This window comes from Lepisosteus oculatus, chromosome 26, assembly GCF_040954835.1.
Source record: "Lepisosteus oculatus isolate fLepOcu1 chromosome 26, fLepOcu1.hap2, whole genome shotgun sequence".
Classification (NCBI taxonomy): Eukaryota; Metazoa; Chordata; class Actinopteri; order Semionotiformes; family Lepisosteidae; genus Lepisosteus; species Lepisosteus oculatus.
Genome location: NC_090721.1, coordinates 1,538,143 through 1,557,647, shown reverse-complemented (window position 1 = coordinate 1,557,647; position 19,505 = coordinate 1,538,143). Strand labels below are relative to the sequence as shown.

General features: G+C 41.3%; 1 protein-coding gene across 3 annotated transcripts in view; it reads left to right on the top strand.

Moving 5' to 3' along the window:
- Window positions 1-19,505, top strand: part of doc2b (double C2-like domains, beta) — a 218,429-nt gene that overhangs the window by 120,830 nt on the left and 78,094 nt on the right. The gene's annotated exons all lie outside the window — the stretch shown is intronic.

Below are 19,505 nucleotides of genomic sequence, written 5' to 3'. Positions count from 1 at the left end.
CAGACAGAAATGTTCTGTGTCCAGACAGAGACCATTATCAGAAAGCCACCAACACCTTGTAATGTCATGGCAACTGAGTGTCAACCCTACAAGCACAACTGTGTGATGGGTGAGTCCTGAGCCAAGTGCAGGACACACACACAAGGAAATATAGTACCTGGGGCAGAAAGTGGAAAGTTTAAAATCCTCACTAGGGCACAACAAGGTCAAATGTATTTATTGACTGTAGCACTAGACATGAGAATAAAGATGCAGTTACAGACTAAGGACACTAACACACATTGTTCTGTATGTCCTGACTAATTTTAGCTGATGGACTTTGTTCCGATACATTTGGATGTCCACGGGTGATAGACATAGATAGGGTTTGGTATCACAGCACCCAACCATCTCGTCCAGCAACTCATTGTGTAATAGCCAGATAAAGGGATGTGAGAAGAGTGCAGTTGTTATACACTATTCCTTTAATCCTTTCCCATTGGCTGAAACCATTAATCTCCAACTGCAGTGTTTAAGCTGCTGAGTACAAGTTCAATTCAATCTGTCGGCCTTGGATTTTTTCAAATCTCCCCTATTTGATTAATATAATACCAGGCGAATCTGTTTATAATTGCATTTCTGTGAAACCTTTTGAAAATACGGCCTTGCAGATGTCTAGCAAGAGTGAGCCGTGCCTGTTGTCTAGCTCACACAGATTCAGGCTCTGAGAAGAGCCCTGCACGCTGCCTCAGAAACTTTTTTCCAAAATACTGTGTGCAGCTGTCAGCGCATCCAGTGAACAAATCCAGACTTTTGCTACTTTAAAATCATGAAATGTTTAAGAACTCTAGATTATTTTTAGTGGAATATAGAGCTTGTAAACACCATTGTTGTGTTTTTTTCAGAGTGTTTCGCTTAATAAGCTTTGGGCACCTGTTATGACAGAAAAAAGGTGGGAGGTAGAGGTGATGAGGGGGTGGGAGAGAGAAGACAGCTACACATGGAAAATCCCTGTCAGGATCCAGTTTTCTACTTCCGTCACCGAGCAACAGGAAAGCACGGCCCTTTAATTTGTCAGCCACTTGTGTTTAGATACTGGGACAGGCTTCTTTTTGTTTGTACCCACAATACAGTATTGCAGCAGAACGATTCTATGGCTACCTCTATGGAAATCGAAGATGCCCAGAAAGGCCATTTAGACTTTGACTCCGCTGCTGCAATGGAAAGCAACGTCACAAACACAAACTTTAAACTTTGTTTTTCCCCACTCAGCTAATCCCGTGGCATTAACATTGGCGTCGATATATTCAGTGCACGGTGCTTCCCGGTGTGGGAGCGATTATCTTCGGCTGCGATCTCCATAATCCCGTCTGTCTTTCCCTGCATTGACAATACAAAATTAGAAACAGAGGCAATGGTAAATACATGTCTGCTGTTTTTCCTAATTTACAGGAAAACTTCCCCAAATATCACAGTTGCCTGAGCGTATATGAAATCGCGCTCTGTGATGATTCAGTGACCCTGAGTTTGAAGGTATTTGAAGGCAAGATAATGCTTCAGAAGATTCAAGCGGAGCAATATTTGCTGTTTAACAGAAAACCTGCTTTGACAGGGAGCTGCTCAAAAACAGAAGTGCAATAAAAAAGCTAAAGCAAAGAGCTCCTGAGTGAAATTAATTGTTTTTTGAAATGCAGGAGCAGTGCCTGTGCTGTTGGCACCACTTCATGAAGAATGGTGTCCAAGAAAAAGCGCCACTTCAAAAATAAGATGTTTAATCTTCATGAGGGTTTTCTGGTTAAAATAAATGCACAAGATGCATATGTCTGAATTTCAGCTTGGCTGTGGACTGTAGAAGGATACTGGAAATGCAGATATTGAATGGATAGTGTAAAGATTAAAATATATTTAAAAAGGGAATTGTCCTGCTCAATACTTGTTCATACTGTATAACATAATTACCAGAATTGTCCATTGTGACGATCACAATTCACGCATATAATGTTATAAAACATGATTTTGCATTTCACATTTTTTTCAGATTCACCTTATACATTTTTCAAATTAACACTTATGTGGGGAAGAAAAATCTTCAGGTGTTTTGTGGTGAGAAGGATTTTTTATTCTTGGTGATGTGACCACTCTGGACGTGCTATGGATCCCTGACAACATCTGCTGTTATATTTCTCTTCCTGGACTCTGGCCAGATCAGGCTGGCTTTTTGGCTGTTTCCTTCTTTCACCTCAGGCAGCGATCCAGGATATTTCAGGGTGCTTAGCTTGGATATAAATGGAAACTAAGGGCTGACTGCTGCTGGTATGGTGGTGGTATGACAAGGTGCAGTTCTGTGCTAACAGTCTCCTGGTCCTTAATCATTGAAATCTGTCCTGTAGACCAGCAGATCTTTAAACCTGTACTTGTTAAAGTGTCAGTTATACACTGACAAAGATCAGAATGTATTCAGTGCACTTTTACAAATGTTTCTGAGCATGTAGGTCCATTGAAAACTTGTGTCAGGGGCTGGAGTTGAGATAACAGTGATATATTTTTGTTGAATGTAGCCACTTGACATGGTGCCTACACAGATATATCAAAGAAAGCAAGAGGAATGTCAACCTGAATTTGGGAAAATCCCTGTTTAAGAGTTAATTTGTATAGTTGCAAACCACAAAGTGCTGGAAGGTGGGAAGTTTACACAGTCAGTGTTACATACAGTACATTGGGTTAGCTTAGAACATGATGGAAGTGAAGTTGAAAAAAGTCACAAAGCAAATTTATGGTTTTGAGTGGAAAAACCATGCAAGAGTTTTTAAAAATAACTGGGTCTGTTTCACACAACCCTGTTCTCCACTCAGAATAATTGTTACTGTGGCACTCAATCTTCTCAATTTGGACTGGGTACAGTGACGAAAAGGTTTGCCTAGCTTGTAGAGATGTAATTGGTTTGGAGTATGGAAACTTGGCTGAAAATGCAGCCAAGGTCAAGGCTATCAGCAATCCAAGAGGACAGACGCTGTGCTAGTATGGATAATGCCAATTATATCTGTCCCGTTTCTGCAAGCATCCCGAGTACAGCAGACAGAGAAGCTTCTGCCTTGGTCTGGCTAGAAACAAAAAATAGTGTTTTTGCTCTTATATGAGAAGAAGTAACATGCTATTAAGAAACACAGTTTGCTCTATTCATGGCACAGACATTTACAGGTTACATAGCACTGTTTTCTTTTTGTGTCAGAGGTGTTTTAAGGTGAGGATTACAGGTAGACAACCCCTGTGCACACCTTTACACTGAGATTGACAAATCACTGATGATGACGTTTTCCTCATCATTCCGTCGTTCCAAGTCAGTGGTTTGCCAGTGTTGATTTATTTAGACAGAAATCTACACTTGAGGAGCCTATGCCAGCAAGCAACAGATGCAAGGCAGGATACCCTCTGAGTGAGACATCAGTCCATTGCAGGGCACACACTCTCACACCTGGGGCAGGCCAATTTTCCCAGAAGACAAGTAACCAGTGTGTCATCTGAGATACTGAGTGACAGGAAACTGGAGGAAACCTGGAGGAAACCCACATGAGCATGGGGAGAACACCCTGATAGGACCCCAGGTCTGGAATTGAACCAGGTCCCCAGCACTGCAAGGAAGCAGTGCTTTCCATTGCTCCACCATGCCATCAAGTAATATTGCAATTCCCACTGTAATGCTGTGGGATTGCTTGTGGAGCCAGGGCCATATTCCTATTGTGGTTTATAATGTACTGTATGTGGTTCTGATGTCAATTGCTAATTCATTTTCCGGACATGCGGATTATAAATACTTTGTCTTCTCAGGAATATTATGCTGTACTAAATCTTGTCTGATCCGTCCACCATGCCAGCTCAGGGGCTCAGTGGCCATTTTCTCTGCCCTTCAGAGTCCTTTAGTTTAATCTGAGTCCAATTAACATGATCAAGGTCAGTCATTTCTGAGCTATTGCTTTTTAAGGGTGAAATGGTGTTATGACCTTTTCTTCCCCTATGGGAAGACTTTGCAGTCTTAACAGAATGTAATCATTACTGTAACTGTTTTCAGTCTTTTTTTTTCTTGGAAAGCCTTTTGTCGTTAGTAGTGCCCACAATGCATACTGTAGTAAGTGTGCTGACAGCTGTGCCTAATTGCAGAAGTGTCAAAGGCCTGGGCAGTTTGAGCACTGCTGCTGGTTCTGTCTTGCTGAACCTTAGGAGCCTAAAGAGCTCTTAGATGTAATTGCGTGTTTGACTTGACTTGTTGTTAATGAACTGACCCAAAAGGGTTGTGATACTGTATGCAGGGGTTACTCCTTGCAGGCATGAGCATTATGCTGCTGAGACGGTTTAGTCCGCTGCAGATTCTTGTATTTGGGTGCCCAAAGTCTCCCATTGGAATTCTCTTTAAAATGATAACATTACCCATCTGTTGTTAATTAGCATTATGTTACATTTGCTTATTTAATGGTTAATTGCTCACAGAATAATGAAGGTCTAAAGAAAACTGTTAATCAATTTCTTGAACCCAGAGCGAAACATGCAAGTATGATCTTAGAACTGATTAGCTACTGGCATTCAAAGCAAGATGGGCATTATGGGCTTCTCTTGTAACTTAACTTATATTTCTGTGTCTTATTCAATTCCTAGTCCAATAATGAAACGTTTCAGGTGATCCTGGCATTGCTTCAGATGAGGATGATGTTTGCTGTACAAAAGAAACTCCTTCTGAAGAGGCTGATTATAACCTCCTTGTTGCGTGTCCCATTGTGTCATTCTGAATGCTTCACTGTTGTTGTTTTGGTCATGCTACTGTTTGCCAAAAGGCTTAGATTGTTATTATATCCTTTTTCTCCACAGGTTTGAAAAGAAGGTTTGGTAGATGAGGGCGTGTGAGAGCACCGTGAGAGCATGATGATGCCTGGGTTTGGGAAAGAGTGTCTCTGATTGTCTCCTAGCAAGCCCTGCAGCTCTTTACAGTTCAGTAGTTATTCAGACTTGTTTCCTTTCATTGCAAACACACACATTCATGCACAATAAGATGGTACAGGAGTAACGGGTTTGTTCAAGGGCTTAGTTAAGCACTCCTGTCACCAGATGCATTCACCATGTTTAGTCTAATCCTCTATTTGGACTCATTCTCTTTTGTCCTCTTTGTACTGTTTTGTCAGAGCAAGTTAAGACTTTAAGTCAGCCATGTCAGTATAGCATGTGCTGCCGTGCCCATTCTGGCCCTGAAGAAAGTTTTCCACCTCAGCTTTACACAAAAGCTGTGTGGGGGGTGTGGTACCCAGTTATGTTGTAGAAGATGATACCCTGGCTTTTTTTCAAGAATTGGCTGGATAAGATCCTTGGATCAGTTAACCATTCCTCCTCTTGTTTGTAACCAAGCTTATGGTCTCAACTCCCAAGACACTGTCAGCAGGAACATCGCTGCGCCTTGACTAGCAAGGACACCACAAGCTCCGTCTGTGAGCTCTTGTGTACAGTAGTTCCCCATCCACTGAAAAAAAGAGATGAGAACGCTCAGGACCCAATCACTGCTGTTATAAGATATTCAAATTCACTATTTCATTTGATCAGTTTTAAGATTTGCATCACAATAATACAGTATGTGCACTGGATTGCTCTAAATCCTGTTGAATAAACCACGAGAAAAAGTACTATAAAATTGCTAAAGGACTAGTACACTTATATTAGTGTTGGTGCCAATGATAACAATCTATTGTTTCAAGCATGGTAGTTAACAGGAGCTTATCGTGTGTGACAAGCTACTTAATGATAGAGGATCCTACAGCAGGACCGGATTATAGTTTCTCTGCTTGATGAGCTTCAAGACAAAGCGAGTGTCAGATAGGAGTGATTCTGGATCCCTTAGCACAAAGGAATCTGAGAAGCATCAAATTAATACACGGAACCTGTGTTCCAACTCCACATTGACCAGGTCCGATGCTGAAGGTATAGGTATATGACCCCCCTTTTATTCCCCGCCCCTCCGCTGGATCCTGCTTCGGCCTTTTAACTCTCCCAATTTTGGACATTGGAAGATTCTCGGATTTGCCTCAGACTCCTTCAGACTGTTTGCCTTGGACAACCCCCCCCCCTGAACTACAGCCCACCTTGGACATGCCCCCTGTTTTCCTTCCAGCCCCTTTGCATGCTTTTTTCCCCGTGTTTTCCTCACTCCTCCCTCCTCCCCAGATTGTGCTGTCTGCATAGGGTCCTGAAAGATTAGTACTGTTTATAACTGGTTCCGTTCATATCTGACTGGCACGCACTGCATTGCTTTTAATAATTTATATGCTTCCTCTCAGTTAGATTATATGTAAACATGATCTACAGTTACATTGTTAAGCAGATACTCAGATAGATTTACCTTACAACATCTCCCTCCTGTGATCTCTGCTTCTGTCACTTATCTCTTCTCTGCGTAAAGCCAAGCTCTGGTTGACATCAAATTCCTTAAAGCTAAATAGTGACAAAACAGACATTTTACTGGTGGGCAGGTAATGTCAGCTGGAAAAGGCTTCCCCATTCACACGTCAGCCATAGGCAGGAATCTGGACTCACACTTGATCCACTCCTGTATTTTCAACACCATGTAAAAAATTTGACCTCTTTTTTCACTTTAGAAATATTGCCCACATTAGGCAATTTCTATTACTGTCTGATGCTGAATGCTTGATTCAGGCATTTATAACACATCAAGGTTTGATTTCTGCAACTCATTGCTCCATGGGCTCCCTAACACTCTTCTCAGCAAGTTGCAATATGTGCAAAACTTTGCAGCTAGACTTCTGACTCACACCAGACCCTGGCAGCATATTACTCCTACACTGAAACTTCTACATTGATTGCCTATAAAGTTACGCATCTCTGAACTCCTCCATGTCTACACTCCCTGCTGTAGGCTCCGGTCAGTTGAGGCTGGTCCTCTGCCACCGTACCTGCGACCATGTTTCGGACTTGTGGTGACTGAGCGCCTTCTGTCACGTCTCCACTGTTATGGAATGTCCTTCCCCAGACCGTACGAGAGACCTGTTCTGTGACTCTTCAAACCGAGACATAACACTTGTTTTTTTACTAGGGCCTACATCTGATGGCCCTACAGTTTAGTCTTTATGTTCTTTGACCCATAAATGTTATTCGTTTGAGTATACGGTACATTTTAAAAAGTGTGTATACTGTACATTTGTAATTCAATCAAATGGAAAAACATTGGATGGCAATGAATACATTTGCAAGGTGATGTATTTATTCATTTAATTTATGGTAAACTATATAATACATCAAATCAGAAAATATGTGCTTAGTGAAAAACCGCTAAGTAATGTCACTCGTTGTTTCTTTTATTTCAAGTAGGACTCGAGTAGGAAGGAAAGGCATATATCTGAAATTCACTCACACCTAACTTTTACTTAGAGATTATCACTCTAGTGGCAACAAGTTCTGCTTGTTACACATACCTGATATTCTGTCTCGCATCTAAGGAGGTATCATTTCCCCAGAGTGACAGAGTGAAACTGGTGCAAAGAAAGAATCAATACAGACACAGAGCAAATAAAGACAGCATCTCACAAATGTTCAGATACAGTACTTTGTTCTCTGATTCAGTCCAAATGCAAATTTAGAGATTGTAATCAAGCGTTAAGAGTAACAGGGTAGGGGTGCAAACACTTCACTTTAGTTCAGCTGTAGAGTCCAATTCAGTCAAATGCTTTCATTCAAAATGAACGTGATAGCCATTCATGTGATCTGGTATAATTGCACTGGAATTGCAGCCACTTGTTATAAATTGTTACCAGTAATGATGATGACGATAACCCTACCTAATCTGGTAAAAGCATTGCAAAAATGTTCCCACTTTTTGTAAGCTGTAAAGTGAAAACTGAGCCAATGTGGAAAAGTTAGCTCTCCCCAGCACTCAGGTTAACATGACCATCACCTCACTGCGTGTTTGCTCAGCTTTCCTGGAAAGGCAGTTTACCTTTCTGATTGCCTCTCCACTGGTATTTTGAAAGTGGTAACTATTTACTCGCTATGCAGCCTGACCCCTCTTCCTTCAGAAATATCCATGCAGTCAAAAGTTTACAACAATTTTCATCAAGGCTTAAGTCAACAAAGGATACCATTTACTACACTGTATTTAATCTGAGTCAAAGGGGTATGCTCTCCCATTTTCTTAGACTGGTTATTAAATCTTGGTAACAAAATACATTCTTGACAGTATAGAGAAATTTTAAAACTTTCTCATTTAGAATCATGATTGTGATCTTTGTGAAAGTACTGTATGGTTGCCGTTGGGAATTCCTGGTCTCACTGTGAGATTTGTGACATGAAGCGCCCCTTTTTGATCACTATTACAGTAACTGTAATGACTAATGTGATGCAATGTACATGTATGAGCGAATAAGTACAGGTACAGGTTTTGCAGCAGACATTTCACCACAGAAATGTTCCAACGTGATCTGCATGCAGAGTTATCAAGTAGTATTTGTCAGCACATCTCTAAGTTGAAAGCAATATTTCTATTTCTAAAGAGATGTATCCACAAGTCTTCTTGTTTACGATGCAATAGGGCTACAAGCTTTTTGTTGCCTCATTCTAAATCAAATTCTGAAGATGGTGCTACGTATACCTGGAAATTGTGTCTATTTTGCTATCTAAATTGGAGGTTTTACACATTAGTTTGTAAATTATACTTTTTGGGGGGGGTTTGAAATGCACTAATCAATGCTGATTCTTTCCAACCCCAAAATATGAAAAAGTGTTGCAGTTTCCCTTTAAATGTTTTCCACAGAATGCATTGTCATTATTCAGTATGTCCTACTAGAATATTCAGTCCGGTAGCACAGTTCAAATTCAGCAATACATGCAAGCTGGAGATACTGTATGTAACATTCTGAAATGCTTTGCCACCGCTTTGTGGATTTGCAAATGTAAGCCAGTAGTATTGTAATATTTAGATGACTCTGCCGAAAAGCCATATAGCCTCCACTGGATCGAATTCCTATAAATCCCAATGTGTTTCTGTCTGCAGCTTGAGATTTCCTGTTTCAATCCACCTGTTGATTTTCATTTACAAGGTGGCAGGAATTTATCCCCATGTGACTTTTTGAAGCACAGAATGTTCTAATATAAAATCAGATACGGTAGAATTTTGTATAATTGGAGTTACTGTGGAGATAATGGGATAAGCCTTTAAATACATGCTATCAGTGGGGTATGCAACTTATTTTTAGAAAAATTGGTACCTTAAAACACAACTATTGCTAAGTGAGCGAAGGTGTTTGTGAAATGGTACCTGAAACCTGATTTTGAGTTGGCTTTTGGCTTGTGGAGAATAGATGCAGAGAGTTATTGTGCAGAGAGTACAAAGATATTAACTTGTCTTTGAAGAATGAAGCGCTCAAGCCTGTGGCGAAGGAAGGCGTTTGATTAAATGTGAACTGCGCAGGAACGCGAAGCAATTTGCGAAGAATTTGTTCTGAGGAATTCAAAGACTTCACATTATTCTCCCATTAACCTCATGGCTTCCTTTCCAAAGGATCTTTCATTCACCTTTATTTGCTCTGGGGTGGGTTCTCATCTGAACACTTCCAGTGCCACAATCAAAGCGCCTGTCAATTTACAGGGTTGCTCCAAGCAGTAGATGCTTTGAATATCATCTGTTTCCTGACGGCTAAAAGGGATATGGGTTTTGAGCACCTTGAATGGGTTAACACATATATCTAAGCCTTTCTGTTTCTGTGAGTCAGTGAGTGTTCTCATACAGGGCTTGGACTGCATGAGAGTGGTCTGCATGAGATGGCTCTTTTGTGCAAAAATAGAGAGATACTACTTAGTATATATCCAATATGCATTAAATTGGTGTTTTGTGTCAATTTGTTACTGTGTTAAGTTAAAAGAAAGAGTTGTATAGACTTCATCTGTTTAGCACAATGTTTATAAGTGTTGTCTTGGCTTTTAAATTCAAATTTGCAGAGAAAATCCCTGCTGAAATAGCAGGAACCAGGGTGAAAAGAGCTGCTAGGACTATCTTTGTAACTGTTGCAGAAGAATTCAGTTCTCTTTGACTTTGTCTCCTTGTGTCAGGGGAAATGTCCTTTGTTACACTCTTCTTTAAAATGTCACCTTACACTGCTATTTTTATCAATGCACTTTTAACATATACATCTTTTAATGAAACATACAGTACATTTCATCCATCCTCCCTCATGAGTTAATAATATTACACTTACCGACTGCTCAGATCCCAAAACAACCTCCCTTTGTTCTGCAGTGGGTACAGGAGCACTTTGACCTGGCACTGGAGTAGGTCCACTCAGGAAATCCCCTTCTCTTTCTGTCCTTTCAGTGACCCCTGCCCCCTCCTCTGTCCTCTGTCCGAATGGCTGCGCTCATAATACGAAGCTTCCAGTCTAAATCCTGCCTTTCCTGTGGCTGACAGTTAGGCATGCCTGCCGTTAACATAAACCTGCCACCTGTGGTCAGACCCGCCGGGCTGGCTGACACATGGACTCGGTGAAGGAGAGACCTGTGGCCACCAGCAAGCCGCGGAGTGACCCCTGCAGCGCTGGGCCACTGGTCAGCTTGCTTCAGGATGTGTGCTGAAAGGATCAGCTAACTCCTAGAGGCTGCGGCCAGACTTGAACACATGCTATTACAATAAATGACCTTGCTCAATCGCTGCTTTTATGTGCTTATGCCTTACTGGCAGCTGAAAAAAAAAAACAATTTTCAGATCAATTTTCAGAATCAGTTTACAAAATCAATTGTGTTGCTTTTCTTTACCTTTCAGCAGGGAATGAGCCTTTACCTGTTCCTTTGCAGCCTACGCATGCTGAAACAGCTGCCCACAACAGAGGTCCTGTTTAATTCATTCTATTTCTGCAAACTTGTACATTTTAAGCAAAAACAAAACAATGAAGCAGAACCTAACTGTCTTTTTGGAATCCCATCTGTTCTTGAGTTCAGTCTTTGTGTCTGCTATAGTGTTGGCTGAACTCTGTCGCAGGAAGGGCAGGGACTGACCACACCATATAAAGCAGAGCCTCACACAGATTGTGGGTGATCTTTTTTCCCTAAAGCTCCTCTGCCTTTTTGGGTCTTTTCCAGAAAACATTGTTGAACAGCTTTACAGGGTTTATAGATTCTGTATGTGTATATACTGTATATGTCAGCTGGGTGTTAATTATCCTTGCCTGCACCTGAGTTAAATTATTGGGCTATCATTGGCTCAGTGATTAATCTTGGCCCACAGGAGAGCCTCCGGAGGCCTCTCAACTGTACCTCGGGTGAGATCACTGTCATTCACCCATATGGACCCCCTTACACTTTCCATGTGCATACAGTAATAATGTCATGTCATGTCACTTACCAAACCACTTTATACCATACTGTGTCGCAGGAAACCCGGGGCCTACCCAGCAAGCAACGAGCGCTAAAGACGGCGTCCACTACAGTATAGTGTCCCCGCCACTATACCAGGGCATTAGGACCCACATAGAGTGGGCGCCCCCCACTGATCCCACTAACACCTCTTCCAGCAGCAACCATAGCTTCCCAGGAGGTCTCCCATCCAGGTACTGACCAGGCTCAACCCTGCTGAGCTGCGGTGGGCTGACAGCTGAGAGCAGCAGGGGGATATGGCTGCTGGCTTATAGTAATAATATTATACATTAAGTTATGAGCTTACTGACATCAGGAGGAGGTGCTGTTTCTGGAAAGCTTAGAGGGTCCTGGCAGGCTAGTCCCGACCCCACCTGATCAGCAGTGTGCCAGTGTGCATCGCTGTTAAGGGATTCCCAGTCACTGATGAGATGACACTGTCTCGAACCTGCAACCTCTAGATCATACATTTCCCAGAAAGAGCCTGTATCTAGATAATGAATTTCAACCTTGCTCACAGAAAGAGGCCGTACCTTTACCAGGCAGCTCTGCCACCTGGGAGCCCCGCATAGCTGATCTTAAGTCAGAGGTTTCCTTGGTGACTGCGGAGCACAAGAACAAAGCAGGGAAGAGGCACTCTTGAGAATCAAGCACCATGCATGGAAATGGAGAAAAAATCAAACATGCTGACATTCCAGTGGGCTTCCAACACGCGTCTGTAAAACTGATATCGTTTACTACCGCACAAAAGTATGAATATGGAACATGATCAACTAAAAAAATGCAGCATTTAGACTTTAAAAATGAAATGTCATATGAAAGGGTTCAGAGCAAAGACCAATGGATCTTACTGAGGGAAATTGTCCATTGTGCTATTTTGCAAAGAGCAGTTTTTATTTGTGTTAATCAGCCTTTAACTAGTAAGTTAAAGTGAAACGTAAGTTCGGGTATGCTCAACACAGTCGCTCCAACAGCAGCACTGTAGTTTTATTCTAACATTGGGCTCAGAGTTTGATGAACTTTATTAAGCTTGTGCTTGAAAGGTACTGCCTATGGAGATACTGTAGGTGAGTGGACGTTGTCTAAATATTGCATTTGAAAAGTTAAACTTATGACTGCGTCCTTACAGCGGTCATCTGGGGCAAAAGCTGATTAACATGCAAATCCCTCTTTGAATAAGTACCCTGCTGTGAACACATTTGCTTCAGTAGGTTCTCAGTGGGCTTCATTGGTCACCGTTTTTAAGAGGCATTAGGAATCTTAATGCAGTAATTAGTTTCTTAGTCCACCCAATAAGGAAAAACATGCAGTAACTTGTAACAATACTGGCATGTTAATTGCAACATTAGAGGAATAAATTAATCGTGTAACACCTGGGACAGTTCAGTGGTTAATGGGATTTGCATCTTTGTGCTTTTGTGCACAATTTGATGAACTGCTTGATTTTTTAATTAAGGGAAAGGGCACTTCCCACTTGATACTTATAGCCTAGATGAGGAATATATTTCATTTGAAACTGTTTTTCACAACCTACAAATTGGTTTTATTTTTTATTTTTTAATTGAATTTGAATTTTGCTTAACATTTTCTATTTGTGAAATGTACTTGATAAGACTACACTGAGATAGAGGCCTGGAACACAAGTACTGCAATCTAAGGCCATTCATCAGTCAGAATGAAATCAGAAGATTTCAAAGCCTCCTCAGCAATCTTATATTACAGTCTTTATTCTCCTTGAAACATGTTTTGACCATTTCTCTGCTTTCTAACTTAAAAATCTGAAATAAAGATATGAATAAAAAGTTTTACTCAGTGCGTTTGAATATTATGATGTCCAGCACCTGGATGACATGGAGAGGGAAGGGATCTGACCAGTGTGTTTACACCACTAGGCTGTAGGAACTGGACCTGATCCGATCCTGGGTTCTGAGGCATGTCCTTAAGCACTGATGGGTTTCTGGAGCCAAAAACAGGGAATGTGGTGAATTGTGGTCTACTGTACCTCCTGGTAGATCAGTATCCTGTTTTCTAGTTTAGAAAGAAGATGATAATTGCAGCAAGACTCTTTACTTTAGTCCAAACCAGAGGGTTGTGGGATTCAGTTGTGAAATAAATTGACTGGTGTTTTTATTTAGAAAACCTTCAGAGAATTCAACAAATACTTTTGCTCTTGCAACAACAGGCTGCATGATGTTCTGGGATCAATTAGCTTCCAGAAAACCCGGCAAACTGAGGAAGGACTCCTCTCACGCATGACTTTTTTCTTGTGTTCCCACGTTCTGTGCACTTTCACTTGAATAACAGGGAGACGCATTGATCCCTTACTGCAGTCCACCCCTCCGGGTGCGTATTCTCCCTGCCTCCCCAACTATTCCTGAATCGTTTCTTCTCAGTTCAAAGTGAAACTGATGTGCACAGCGCCATGGCTCACATGATGCTGTGGATTTCTGTTGCGGTATTTATACTGATGACTAAAATACCCTGCAGCAACATAGAGAAGGAGCAGAATGATATTACCCCCAAAGAAATGTCTTGTATGCATTATGAAGTATCACTGATGAATTAAAGTTCATACTGAAATTGCTTTGGGTTTTTTTTTTTACGTGATCGTCGTCAAAATGACTTTAGTGCTGCATTGTGGATACTCCAATAGCACTATTGTAGAAGTCTTTTAAACCACAGTTCGATTCTTAGCCAGAGATATTATTGCCTTTTCAAAAGTGTACAATTTTATCATGATCCTGCTCTATGATTCTCTATGTATGATTCAGAATGTACTGCAGAGTTTTGTAAAATTGATATGCAAAAGGCTTTGCATATTTTGCATTGATTATAGTTTTGGCAACTAATACACAGAGTATATACAGTACAGCTACATGAAGGAAATGTTAGTCTTAGAAAAATCTTCACTGCTTTAATATGCTGGCTTGCTTTGCTGCCAGTAAGACCCACACCAAACAGATTGTTTTGGGTTTACATTTCTGAGAAAAATGTACTTAATTAGACAGTAATTTGCTGATCCTCCATTCCCTCGACCAGTCTGTCCCATATTACAGTTTAGTTGGCATTCAAATTTATAGTCCATGTTTTTTTTTCCTCTAGACACACTAACACAAAGTAGAGCTACAGTATGAGAAACTCATCAATTGTCTTATGTTGCAGAGCAAGGATAGGAGGGTGTTGTGTGGAGAATCTTACAAATAATATTATAGCTTTTAATCTAAGACTGTAGGTGAATTCTTTTTGTATTTATGTGTTTATTTCAGAGGAAATGTTTTGAAACTCTTGCACAAGTCTTCATCAGGAATGGTTAAGATATTTAGTAATGCCAAAATCTCAATTCAAAATGCATGACACCTTGCATATCTCTCTAATGGGCTTGTCAGTGGTGCTCCGCTGCGAATTGCTTTTCTATACTGTTGCTTTGTGCTATAAAATTGCCCCTACTATAGAACAAAAATAAAGCCTGAGAGGCACTAAGTCAAGTATGAAATTAGTGCAGATTAGATAATGGCGGAGATGAATACTGTACATCCCTATTAAAGAATCTAGTTTCAGCCTTTCAGCCTTAAGAGACAACAATTTGTTTTCTCAGGTATTGTTCTTAATTTAAAAGCTCTCAGGTTTGTCCAGATACCAAGACAGCTTCTTTTCCAAATGGTTTTTCCACAACAGCTCCTCTTTAACTCTAGAAACCGTTCTCCTATATTCCTGCTGGGGTTTTTTAAAGGAAAGAATTCTTTCCTCAGCCTTTAAGGAAACAAGGCTATGTTGGCTAAAACAGATCACCTCTGAAAAAACTGGGAATTCCGCCTGCCAATCAATCAGAATAGTTTCTCCTCAGCTGAGTGTTGTGTCACCGCTAAGTAGCTGTTAAAGTGTTTTCTGACGCCTTTAGTAGCCTTTTCCTATTTATCAGCCTTATTCCATGCTCCAAAATGCAATTTGCTTCAGAGTGGTATACAATAGTTTTGCATTTCGTCTGTGAGTATGTTTTATACATGTGCATGTAAGCATCTGTTCCAGCTGCTCATTTGTCATGTGCAGACTTGATGGGTTTTGAGTAAGTGATGTGAGTTTTTGTGTTTAGTGACTTCAGACGATGGTGAGGCTAATGGGTTTTTAATAAGATAGAGGTTTAACTGTACTTTGCTGTAGAAGCTGAATATTTGTGCTATACACTGTGACTAGCCAGACTGTCATAGTCAATTCATCATGTCCAGTATGTGTTCTATGGCTTCACTTTCTTTATTTCTTGATCATATGTTAAGGGACATTTATTTGTCCCTTTCCTGCACTGGTCTTTTTTGCCTTTCCTTGCTTTTCCATTGTTTTCCTAGTGTGCTAGCCACAACCCTTGTAACGATTCTGTTTTCCAAATGTCTCAGTACTTTTGCTCAGCCTGACACTATTCAGCTCCCTTGTGCTCTGTTCCCCATATTTCCCCATTTTCTCATGTGATTTATCATATTGGCATAGTCCCGTAGATAAGGTTTGACAGGGAGGGGGATCTCATATTTAGCCAGCCAGTCTATATGCACTGTACACGCAAATTTGTATTTAGTTGTTTATTACAAACTTGCTCAACTGGCCTACAGTTTTTGATACATTAATATTGAAAGTGACATATATGATTTGATTCGTTTTAAGGAAAAGTTTTGAAGTCATTTGGGTTTTTTGCGGCTTGAAACCCCTACAGTAAGTAATTTATTACTTTGCTAGATCTTTAATAGATTGCAATACTTCTGTACTAGTATACATAAGAGACATAAGCAACAGCGCAGCATGACCAAAATCATTGTGTAGCAACTTGATGGGTGCTGAAGTCAGAACAGAATGTGCTCTTCCGGCCCCTTTTTAACAAACAGTCCTTCGTTAATGATCATGAGATGTGCTTGACTTGCTCTTTCGCCACCCTCACCCTCTATGCTATGACTGAAGTGTACCATAGCTTCCTGCACATTTAACTTCAGCAAAGCTAAAGTTCAAGAGCTTATCGGTTATTTAAATTCATTTATCTTTGTAGCTTTTCAATGTTGTGGGCTCCCCTGTGGCTCACTGCCATCAGAGGTCGAGCTCGATGATCCAGCTGTCACACGGTTGAACGTGGGTTACAGTGTGTCCTGATAGAGCTATGAGCAGGTTTCTCTGAGTGGAGTGCAGAACTGACTCAGCTTCACTGGGCGTATAGGTTGGCAATAGTTAGCTATCTTGAATTCAGCAACACTTCCTGTTTACCTACGTTTCCAGTGACATCACTGCCCTCCGACTGACATGAAACCTGCTGTATGTCTCTATAGCACTTGTAGCATGTCAGACATTACATATATTAATGGAAGTGTGGGTCAGAAGTGGCTGTTTGCCCCTCTTCATTTTCCCCATGTGGGTACTGTCAATTCAAAATAATTAAAAAGTGGTGAAAATAAACCACTTCTCCATCTGTGTACTCTTCATGAAACACAGCGAGCAATCTAAGAACCATTTAAAATTTTGTGTCTTTAAAGAAACTGATGGTGGTGCTATTTCTATTGCTATTGGTGCTGAATTGTTGTTTTTCTCTTCCCCTCTTAAAGTGCCTCTGCACATCATGGTAGTGACTGAAGGGCTGTTGGTGTTTCATTCCTTCTGTTGACCTTTGTGAGCAATTTCTAAAAGCTCAGGGAGTTCTCTCAAGTTGTCGTACATACTGTATCCAGTCAGATCCAGGGTGTTCTTGGTACATTTTTACACAGTCTGCATGAACATGTATTTATTCCTTCAGCTATTTATTTTCGGCTTTATGCAGTATAGGGTCAAGAGAGAGCTGGAACCTATCCTTTCAAGTAATGGGCATAAGGCAGGATACACCCTGGAGGGGACGCCAGTCCATCACAGGAAACACATTACAGACACACACACTCATGATCACACCAGGGCCATTTTTCCCTGAAGCCTTTTAACCTACCAGTATGTTTTTGTACTGTGGGAGGAAAGCAGACTATCTGGAGGAAACCGATACAATATCCACACACCCAGTAAGCACCCTGGGGATTAAACCCAGGACCCAGTGCTGCGAGGCAATAATGCTGTCCATTGCAGCACTGTGCCACCCACACGTATTTATATCACAGGTGCAGAAAAAAGGACGATGCCACTAGTTTTTGGAGGGTTGGTGCTCTTTTTAAAATGTTATTATATGCATTTTAAAGTTACAGTCCTGTAAAGTCAAGACCATGTGTCCATCAAGAGAAGGGCTATTGGATGAGGAGACTGGGAATGATCATGACCTCAGCTCTTCTGCCCTCCCAGAGGTAGTTCTTGACTTTTCTGTATTCATATGTTTATTGACAACCATCGTCAGTTCTACTTCTACTGTTTATCAGTGGTTCCCAGTCTTGGTCTTCGTGACCTGCACACCTGATGATTTTCATTCCAGCCCACCTTAATTAGGTAACTGAAGCCTCACTTGATCTAAGAAGTTGCTTCATTGCATTTGGTCTCTAGTCACAAGTTTGGGAATGCATTTCACTTTCAAAATATAATGATTAAAGATCCGACGTGCTTAAGAGCTGGGAACAAACAGGTCAAATTAATCTCCTTATTATTAAATCGATGAAGGTTCTGATTGTGTAATTGAGGGCTGAGCTGGAAAAAAAACCAACAGGTGTGTGTGTCACCAGGACTGGGAACCGCTGTTCTAGATGAAGGTCATGTTCCACGATCCATTTGGTTTGTCCAAGCAGGTTAGTAAGGTGGCACCTGTGCTGATTTGACTCCTGATGTTTGCATTACTAGTGTTGTGCTGTGTTAAGTGCCTATGCGAGTTTCCTTGTTAAAAAGCAATAAATTCTAATTCCAAACGGCACGGCTCTTTCTTTATGGCAATTCAGCTGATCGGCAAAGTTCTGCCAAGTAATGCTGTCAAATAAAAAGGTCACAAATGAGAGATACTTTTACAATATATCATGTTTATCTGAATTCTAGTGGGCTGTGAGTCTGTGAGCCTGAGCAGGCCTGTTTTTCATGGTTTCTGATGAGTCACATTCCTCACTGTGACTTTGGCAGTCTGGGCATTGTGTAAAGATCAACATTGTTTCTGACTTCTGAATCTCCGCTGTCACTGGGGTCCTGTGTTTTCGGAGTCTGTGACCGAAACTTTCGTATAAAAAACAAGAGATAGAAAAATCTGCTCACTAGACACTTACCCACCTCGGCCTCTGTAGTATTCCCCTCTGCATTATTCAAAGTATACATCCAAATTCTACTGCAGCCACATCAAATAAACTTTTCAATTAAAAACTGCTGCTCAGTTCCAGAATCAATATACTGAATTAATAAAGAAATCTTGGCTGTGGTTTTAGTATACTGATTTTTTTTTCCCAAGTGGAACACCTGTTGCTGTTTTGCTTCAGTTTTAGACGAGACATTGTGGTAGACCGCTCAGAGTATCTTGTCATCTGAATTTTGTGTAATTTGTAGTCACGCTGCATAGAGAAATAGCATTTGCCTGGTTAAGATGTGCTGTGACTGACCGCCCTGGTTCATCATCCCTTCACCGGCTTGGACACTCCTGAAGAAGGCAGATCCTCTGGCAGACAGATGGGGGAGAGACTAATAGTATAATTAAGCACCCGTGCCTGCGGTTCCTGTTTACTGCTCGGTTGCTAAGCAGTGACATCACCTGGTCCCCTCCTCCTTCACCCTAATCCCCACCCTCCCTCTCTCTCTCCCTCACTCACACACTCAGGCACACTCCCGCTCACATACACACTCCCTGCCAGTGTCTGGAGTAGTGGGGAAGAGAGCTCTTGGAGCAGCCAGCACTGTGCGAGGCAGACAGCATGGTTCCAGTCATCAGGAGCAGAGCACAGTGTCTCTTGATGTAGCCCAATTCGGCTGGCTTGCGGGGGGGTGTCAGAGGAGCTGTAGAGGCAGACGGAGTGAATTCAGGACTGGCCTTTTTTTTTTTTGCAGGAAGGGTGTACGAGAGAAGAAAAAAAAGACTAAGTTTGGCCTGTCCATCATTTCAATTTTTTTTTATTTTTTTGAAACCCCTTTTTTTTTCGCGGTGGGTTTTGGGGTTGTGTGGCTGAAAGGGTCGCATGCATGACACTCCGCAAAGGTGAGAAGACCACCATTAGCATCCAGGAGCACATGGC